Here is a 10317-nt window from a genome sequence, read left to right on the forward strand (position 1 = left end):
CCTCAAACACATGTTCGCAAAGGAATCTAAGCAACCCACGAACCCCGAAGGTATAGAGGATATCCAGCACATATTCGATGAACATGACGCACAGATGTTAGAAGACGGAAATCGTGTCAAGACATGGCGATTCAATAAGAATCTAAACCAACCACTGACAGATGCGATAATGCAAAAAATCACGCCTCATATCGATTTGAGAGTCACTGAGGTCTGCAGTTTCAACTGTGATATTCACAAAGGTGGTGGTGACGTGTCTGATTACCACAAGTCCAAGAGCGCCAAGTCATTATCGAGCATTGCAGAAATCGAAGCCTTCATAGAGCAATGCGAGATGAAGCGTTTGGATCTGGAAGATGCGGAGATTTTGACAAGGCCTATCTACCACCCGACAGAACCATCGAAACCCCGGGATCGTACGAGGGCAAAATTGTCTTCAAGCACTTGCAGATCAAAATAATTTCATCAAGAGAGCCCCTACTTGGATGTGAACCTCTTCCGGACTGGTTGTGCGGCAAAAGGTGCATCTACAGCTTTGACAAGACAGACGAAAGAACAGACAGCTTGTGCTTCTGGAGATGCCTAGCCGTTCATTACCGGGAAGAGCGAACGCAGCGTGAAATGTTCATCACAAGGCCAGCCCTCAAACTGGCTCGTGAGTACTACGAGGACCCCAAGCTGTAGGCACTTCAAGTCACGTGACAATTCCCGTTGATCAAAAATTGCGCAATTTCACGGGAAATTCTGACGGGAAATTTTCTGTGATTTATTTTTGTTATCACATTTATATATAAACATCTGGGCACCTTCGGCACCTCTAGAAGTATAAACTTGGGCAGATATTGAAACTAGGCACATACGAGTTTATATAACGACCTGAGCCAATATTGGAGAAGCAGATATGTTGTTGTGGGGCCGAAGAGAAGACGAAAAAAGCTGATATTTGGAGGTAAAACTAAATTTAAGGAGTTGGCTCACCTTTCAAATGTATTTTTAACTATCTGTTTACCAAGTATTTGTTATTTTGTGTACTCTAGACTTTTCTTAGTGCAGCAGTTTCGTGTTTATAAAAACTGTATATTTACTTTTTCTCCTAAAACGCATATTTAGTAAAGGCCAACCGCCATTTTAGGTTTGTTACTTTACTTTAGTTACTTTAGCTAGTTTTATTATTCTTATTTGGTAAAGCTGTTTTATATGTAGTTATAACTAGCTTAGCTAAGTGAAGCTCTCCTCAAGCACTAGCTAGAAAACATTTTTCAAATTTCAGCTTAATATTTAGCTAGCTAGAGCTTAACCAGTTTTATAAATAACTTTTTTTATAGACAGAATATAACAAATCATGAGTTTGACAAATAGAGATGTAATTGAGTGGTTTAAGACATTCAAAATGTATGTGAACAGTTTTGTAGCAATTTTCTGAAAGATAGGACAATGTTTAATGATAAAACACTCTTTAATAAAATTAAGAGAGTCGTCGACAAGGACAGATTTTTTAAAAGGAAAAATGGTAATTTTAAAGAATTTGGTGATACTGCTTTTTCGTTGCCTCTTATTGCCACACACGTTTCTCTTTCTGCTACAAATAAAGAAAGGACATTAATGCAGAAAGTAAACGTACTTAAAGAAGAAGGAAGGGATTTAAAAAGAAAGTTAAGTGAACTTGAAGGTGTAGAAAAAGTAGTGCAAACATATGCTAGCCAAATAACAGCTTTAGAAGAAGTAAATAAAAAATTGAAATCGGTAGCTTTGGATACTTCCCACGATGGACATGTTTTCGAAAGAAAATATACTATCTTAAAGAAAGATTATAATGAACAGGAAAAAAAACTTGAGAAGTCAGAAAGAAAATTCAGTTGTTTTGTTGAAAAGTATGGTAGTGAGAGAATAAGAAACTTGAATAAAAAATAAAACGTAGAGATGAAAACATTGCTGAAAAAACAAAAAAAATAGACGAATTGAATTCTGAAAAAAGTGAATGCGAAAGAAGAAAAGGAGAATGAATTTGTATCTGTAATAGACGAGTTGAACTCTGAAAGAAAATCGTTAAAAAAGAAAGCATGGTATTTAAATAAAAAGCTAAGTGAAAGTGTGACTAATCACGGTGACCTTAAAGATCTTTCAGGAAAATTTTGGACACATCCATTACTTATATATTAGTTTTCTAAGCAGTAACTTTCATAAAACAATTCAAATATATGTTTTATTGGTATTTTTATTAGTTTTAACCATATTTGGTCATTATGTTTTCACAAATCTGGTCTGTAAAATACACACTTTTATCACGTGATAATCTTTCAGGAAAATTTTGGGCACATCCTTTACCTATATATTGGTTTTCTGAGCAGTAACTTTTATGAAAACACTTCGAGTAATGTTTTATTGGTATTTTTATTAGTTTTAACCATATTTGGTCATTTCCATAATGGCAGAGTTGTGACGTGATATTTTGAATAATAAAAATGATGATAAAAAATATACGTGTTTATTAATATCCTCTAAAAATTTAAAGTTATTCCTAATTCTAGAACGAAAGATATGAGAATTTCAGTTCAGGCGATTTTGTCGTTAAAACGGACTTTTTTATACCCTGTTTTTTGTGCCATTTTATTTCCCCTTTTTCTGCAGAATATTGCAATGGAATTGTTCAAAAAATGCCATCAATTGCACATACTAAAATGTCCATAACTTTGGTTCTACTCAACATACAGAGGTCATTGACCTCTCGTTGGATTTTTCTTAGTCTGTAGAACAATCTTAATTTGCTTTAGTGCTTGATTTGGGATTCAACAAAAATGCCCTGAAGTGCCTAGCTAAAGCGTGAAGATGTGCGCCCTACAAAGCTGGTGGACTTCGAGGGTATTGTCAAGCACTCCAAGATCAACATCAGAGTCTTTGAGCCAAACGAACTCGGAAAAGGCCCCATGGCGGCTAGTCTATGGTCAGAATCAGTACAAGAAGGGGTTCGACACGATCAACCTTGGTATGCTAGAGGGTCACTGCTACTACATCAAGAAGATGGATGTTTTGACTCAACACTGGGAATGCCAGGCCTTTAAATCAACGCTTTACGCAAAGCAACAACCTCGCGCGACACAAGAATAACGATTGTGAAGGTGTCAAGACGACAATCATTTGCAAAGGCAAAAAGGTCGAGCGCATGCCGAGCAAATCAGAAAAGGTCTTTTACCCCGATAAGGGTTTCAGCTACGCAGCGTGTCAATGGATAGAAGCCATGTCAGAGCAAACCGGAAATCATATACACCACGCGCTCTGTGGGCATGGCGGAGAGCAAGTGATTCGTTACGAGAAGAGAGACAACGATTTCTACAAGGTAGACGACTATGAACCCTAGACCAAAACAGTCTACGAATATCACGGCTGCAAGTGGCATGGATGCACCTGTCAACCGTAGAGAACCAAAGCAGATAAGAATCGGTACTCCGCGACTCTGGATAAAAAAGAGTCTATCCAAAAACTTGGCTACAACCTGGTCACCACATGGGAGTGCGAGAACCCCCCAAATGTTAAGAGGCTCTTCAAGAAAGAATTTCCACCCTATCCCCACTTCATTGCCTTTGACTTTGAAGCTCTCCTGGCACCATTACACCAGCAGCAAACGGCCGATCTAACATACCTTTCAGAGCATATCCCGTTAAGTATTGCCATTCATGATAGTCTTCAAGAACATCCAACGTTCATCATTCATGAAAGCCCCAAGGCGTTGGTGCGGAAAGTTGTTGAGCAACTCGAGCAGAGGCAAGCCCGCATAGTTAAAGAGGTGAGGTCGAAAGGCTGCACCCCAAGCCCAATGCTGTTCTTACGCTCCCGAACCAAACCCAAAAAGCTTGGAACGAATGGTTGAACCAAGTGACGGTAATAGGTTACAACAGCGGCAAGTATGATATCAACCTGATCAAGCGGTACTTTGTCGAGCGAATTGCGGATGATGACGAGGATCAAAGTGGCAAAGAAGGATAACGACTACATGTTCCTCACCACTTCAAAGTTCAAATTCCTAGACATTAAAAACTTTCTTTCGCCAGGGATGAGCTATGAAGGTTGGTGCAAGTCATTGGATTGCAACCTCAAAAAGCTGGTGTTCCCGTACGAGTGGTTGTCGAGATATGACAAGCTGAATCATATCGGCCCCGTCGATCATGAGGCCTTCTATAGCAACCTCAGCGGTAAAAACACCCTCTCACCCGAAGATTGCCAGGCGTTGCGGGATGAGTTTTACAAGAGGGGGTGTGTTACTATGATGGACTGGTTGGCCGAGTACAACCTGGCGGACGTGGTACCCTTTGTCGAAGCTGTCAATAAGACGAGAACTACATACTACGAGGATGAGATTGACATTCTGAAGGACGCCGTGAGTATACCAGGTGTATCGATCCGCTACGTTCTGAACAAATCCCTGTGCCTGAACCCCGAAATAGAGCTTTATGCACCGGGGGACCCCTGCATGCACAAGTGCCAAGACAACTGCGTCAAAAACCGATGCAAGGCCTGCATCGAGATCAAAAAAGCATGCGATGAGTGCACCAGGAATGAGGCTTATGATCTCCTGCAAACAGGCATGATAGGTGGCCCCGCTATCGTCTTCTGTAGGTATCATGAGCGAAATGTGATAGCCATAAGATCTCACATCCATGACAGCCCACGCAGGTGCAAGATCATACTAGGTTATGACGCGACCATGCTCTACCCTAGCACCCTGCTGCAGGACTTCCCTTGTGGGAAGGAGAAGCTGATAAAGATGGCCGACCCCGTTGGAGGATTGGAAGCTCTGGTGCAAGGTGTTCTGGATGGATCGCTCTTTAGTTTTGCCCAAGTTGACGTCGAAGTGCCTGCCGAGCTGTACGACAAGTTCAGCGAAATGGCCCCGCTATTTGTGGTGAAGGAGATCCCTGATAGCCAAATACCTCAGCATATGCACGAGTATTTGACCAAGACCGGGCGGAAACGTATCCCCGGCACTAGGAAGCTCCTGGGGTTGATGAAAGCGGAGAAGATCCTGCTGTGTACAGCCCTGCTCAAGTGGTATCTGGAGAGTGGGTTAGTAGTCACGGCATGTTACCAGTTCCTCAAGTACTCCAGGGGCAAGCCATTCGCGTGGTTCCCGGAAGAGATTGCGGATGCGGAGATACAGCAAAGTTGAAAGGCAACAGCTTCTAGGGAAAAATAATCGAAGACCTGGCAGGGCATGCCAACACCACCTTTACCAGGGACGAGAAGGTGGTAGATGCGGCAATGAGGAGCCCATACCTGGAAGATTTGGAAGAGATTGGAGACGCGTACGAGGTGAGAAGGTGAGAAGCAAGGGGTTGCCATCAATCGCGCCTATCAATGTGGGATATATGTTTACCAATTAACCAAGTTGTGCATGCTGGAGTTCTATTATGATTTTCTGGATCGGTACGTCGATCGCCGGGATTTTGAGTACATATATATGGATACGGATAGCGCTTATTTTGCCATCTCTGGAGATGAGCTACGTGATGTCGTTCGCCATGAACTCCTAGAGCAGTACGACGCTGATGTGAAAAATTGGCTAGTCACCGACAGATACTCGAGTCGGACGGGAGGTCTGTTCAAACCCGAATTCATCGGGTCTCGAATGATCGCTTTGACCGCCAAGTGCTATTTCGTTGAAAGCAAGGAGGGTTAGAAATTCTCCTGCAAAGGAATGTTGAAAGGGCAGAATGAAGTAACTTGGTCAAGGTATATGGAAGCACTGAACGGCGAGCTAAATACCGCTAAAAATGTAGGCTTCCGGGTTCATAACCATGGCATGGTGACGTATGAGCAGAACAAGCTGGGGCTCTCAGCGTTCTATGGTAAGCGGAAGGTGCTCGAGGACCGTATACATACGGTGCCTTTAGAATTGTAAGTCGAGTGTTAGCTGTGTCCGCACGTTGTTGTCTACTGGGTGTAGACAACAACAAAAATGAATGTCAGGTGCTGTTCAAACTGTAATCAACCTTTATGTTTGAATAATTTCAAATTAGACAAAAGAGGACAACTGACAAAACAATGCATCAAATGCCTGGATAGTAAGAAGGCGTCATATGAAAGTACAAGGTGCCCGCATCAAAAACGAAAGATCCAGTGCAAGGATTGTGATTTCCCTGGTTATCAGCATAACCTTATTCTAGCCAGGATTCATTATGCTTTAAACCATGACACGGAGCCTCTACTGAGTACCTGGGGTGCGGCATTTGCACCCTTATAGGGTATATCCAAGACCAATTCAAAGATGGGATGTGCTGGGGGAACCGAGGGCAGTGGCAGTTTGACCACAAAATCCCACTCAAGTATCAAGAGAATGGGGAATATCCCAGCGAAGATGTGCAACTCGAGAGACTCCATTACACCAACCTGCAACCAATGTGGATCGCGGATAATCAAAGCAAGGGCCATCGATATATATCTGAGTAAAGTAAGTCGCGTTGAATAGATTTGTGTTTTTCTCAAAACTTTGAGTCACTCCTCTTCAGTATGAATCGGTAAAAACAAGAACAAACTCATTTGCCCCATCTATTCAAAAATGATAAACATTTCTGAATGATCAAGATGTATGTATGATGTGTAAACGACCTAACCGGTGATGCGTGAATTTTCACACAGGTAATACCCAAGGTGATACTGAATAGCTATATACGAAGCTCGATATATATTAAAATTGTGGTAGCAGGCTTAGACCTGGCTGAAGGGTACGGATGGGCGGGCAAGACCATGCCTTACCTGGAGTCGGCTGTCTCGCCCCGGTTTCTACCACACACTGTGCCAGTCGGAAAAGATTGTGCCAAAATGCCTGTTAAATGTCAGTACGCTAGGCCTGCAAAGCAGAACAGCACTGAAAATCACCTCGGATATGGAAAACAAAAGGCTCTGAGTGGGTATACTCGCAGAATCAAAACCCCTCTGGGTTCAAACAACATCAACAAAAAAACAACAGCAAAGCACCCAGAGGAATCCCTTACGAGGGTTTTGCTTTGAAAAAACATGCCATACGAAATATGCCTATATATCGTTGTACTCCTGCCATACGTCTTGATACTCGCTTTCCTCTATCGCTATCGACGCATAATAAAGAGAATGTCAGATCTCGCTGATATATTTGATGTAGTCGACACACCAGCGCCAGAGCAACGTGACAAACCTGTCGGCAAGCGTCAAGCTTTGAAGGATGCTATACGTAGAGGGCAAAAGCATCTCTTGCCGAAAAAGTGCACAGAGGCCTTTGTTGACAAGGCCCCTGAGGTGATCGAAAAAGCTTATACGGACTTTGTTCAACGTGAGCTCCGGGAGAAGGGTGAAAAGACGGCCAAAGCCCTATCATCACAAGCCATTAACATGTACACCAAGGTTGTGGGGCGCATTGTACAGCTCGACAGCGAACAAGCCCTGTTCAAAGACATTGAGGACGACCCCATAATCAAGGATTCCATCGCTGATCTTGGCTTACTAGTATATTCCGCCTTTGGTAAATTCCTAACTCCTCTTCTAGTTGCGGCGCACACCTTGAATCACACTCAGTTATCCGCGTCCATGGTACCTGAAGAGATAGCTGATGAAGAACAAGAGAACAATGGGGAACAATTTATCAAAGATACGATTGGATAATTTATGAACGATCGAGAAATTTGCCCCACAAGTTATACAGAATGTCACCCATAGGCTATTCGGATTGGTGCAGCATGACGGGGGACTGTGGTATACACGATTGCGAAATATTGACACCAGTGGCCGATAGATTCCCATCACACGTGTCCATTCTAGAGACAAGGGGATATATGAACAAGAGCGTGTATAAAGGTCGATATTAGATCCGGGTTCTTTTGGTAGGTTTTCAACCTACAAGAGATGAACGAAGAACAAGCACAAAAAGTGAGGGTAATTACAAAGCCAGTAAAGCACCCGGGCAGAGTAGCACAGGGCCACAAGTTGGCTGAAATCATGAAGAGCAGGAACAAAGAAAAGAAAGCGGCCAAAGCAAGTACTGGTACCAGTCGCGTACAGTCAGGTGCCCTTGTCGGTCGAGGCCTCCTTGCCCTTCTCGCAGGGTGTCTTGGTGTATTCTACATCTTCCGTAAAAAGCCGATCCAGCAGCCGGCTGAAGCATTGGAGCCACAGACAGCCAGGCCAGAACCAAAGCCTGATATTGACATTTTTCGAATGCGCTAAGCCATAACATAAATGAGTTCAAACGTGTCACCTCAGCAAAAGGAGATCATCGATATGATCTACGAAACAGTCGTGGACCTTAGGTTCACCTTTGCCTATGGCATGGTGGGGAAGAAATACCTCGGGATCTCGAGCCCCAGCACCAAGATGGATACTAACGATGTTATGAAAATGGTGGTATACTTCACAGCAGGTAGAGGCTCGCGCGAAATGGCTGTCAGCAAGGGTTTGGATCCCTGCATCCATAGTTTCAAAGCCGAAATAAGCAGCTATGTGTTTGTGTGTACCCCGGTACACATAAGCCTGAAATAAAATGACTCTAGGCATCGTTAAGGACCCGCCTACGGCGATCTTCACAGGGCCTACAAGCTGCGGGAAAACTCAGCGCGTCTTGGATCTGCTTGAGCACGAGTACAGACACCACTATCACAACATTGTCATCCTTTGTCCTACCCTCCGCTAGAACAAGACTTATCTAGATAGAGCGTCGCTATGGGAAGATGACTATGTGTTCCTCATAAATCCCGGAGATTTACTCCTGGAGTGGGTAGAAAAATTGTCAGGCTTGCTGGTAGCTGGGGAGACACTCTTCATTGTAGACGATATGATCGCTGACGAAAGGCTCGATAAACGTCGCCAGCCTCTCTTAAAGCTCGCAATTTCGGGGAGACACCGAAGACATTAGGTGTGGTTACTGAACCAATAGTATACTGCGTTACCAAAGAACCTACGAAGGCAAAAGAAGCAATTGTTTATATGGTACCCCACGAAAGGAGCGACATGAAGCTGGTGGATGTGGAAACCAACATGATCTCGGATTGAGAGAGCATCAAGACCCAGCTGAAAAAGTCCCAGCATGCGTGCTTGTATGTGAGATTGGAACACCGTCGGACTTGGACTTGGACTAAATCAGCTAAATAAATATGTCTTCTATCGAAAAATTACGAGAGGAAGATATCCGAAAATTGGAGGAAACAATCAAGGACTTGGAAGCAGATCTCGAGGAAAGAAATTGGGAGCTATATAGGATAAATCTGAGGGATAAATACAACAGCCGGTTCGCTTTAATCGCCTGCGCCTCGTCGCTGGCTCTTACCATGATCCACTATATGATGAAATATTAAGACCATTTCACGTCATGAAAATAGGTGGTCTTAGTAAGACCACCCTGTCTGGTATGCTAGGAGGAGGAAGTACAAAATGTGGCTTGGTGACGCTATTACTGGTTCCAGGGGTGTACTCAGATCTGAGTACACCCAACCAAACACAGTTTTACCGACGGAACCAGGAGCCACGTGGTCAAAATATGTGTCGGTGGCACCGACACATATTAAACTGACCGGTTCGCCCGCTGCAGGTGAACCGGTAAAATGACCATCTGGCTCGAGAAATTTACTATTCTTTAACATGCTCCGGAGGTACTTCAATACCCTCGGGTACTAGCATCAACTCCTCCGCCACAAAGCTTCGATCAGGCCCACCATCGAGATAGTGTAACAACCTCGTGCCTGTCACGATACGATCAAGTCTATACGTTTTCTTGCTCCACCATGCGTCTGTCGCGCGTTTTTTAGCATCTCCGTGTTCTTCTCCAGGTTGCAGCAAGTACAAGTATAAGCCATCATCGGGTAGAGGCTTTTCCTCCGGGTGCTGCTCACTTTTCATAAGCGGGACTTCATCCAGCATGATGGCTTTCGAAGGTTTCATGTCGATCATGACGGTCTTGCTATTGTTCAGACTTTTCACTATAGTGTACAAGTGCTTGACCCATATGGTACTAGTTTCGTTAGAGGCAAGCTCTTGCGCATCTTGGGGCTTGAACAGTCTCTGCGCGAGCACCTTGTTGTAGGACTCTACAAAAGCTGTTAAAGTGTGGTGGTACTTCGTAGTCGCTCGCTTGATCTCGACCCCTTTACCTTCTAGCAGCTTGCTCACGTCCGACTTGAACTCACTACCGTTGTCGCATTGGAAGGTCTTTGGATAGCGGAGAGGTCCCGCTTTGTAAATATCCTTGATCATGTCAGCGACTTCGCTGGCTTTTTTTGGTTCTCAAGGGTCTAGCTACTTTGTAGCGCGAAGCTACATCGATGCCTGTGAGGTTATATTTGTACGTATTGCCGTAGACCT

The sequence above is a fragment of the Hydractinia symbiolongicarpus genome, chromosome 8, assembly GCF_029227915.1.
Source record: "Hydractinia symbiolongicarpus strain clone_291-10 chromosome 8, HSymV2.1, whole genome shotgun sequence".
Lineage (NCBI taxonomy): Eukaryota > Metazoa > Cnidaria > Hydrozoa > Anthoathecata > Hydractiniidae > Hydractinia > Hydractinia symbiolongicarpus.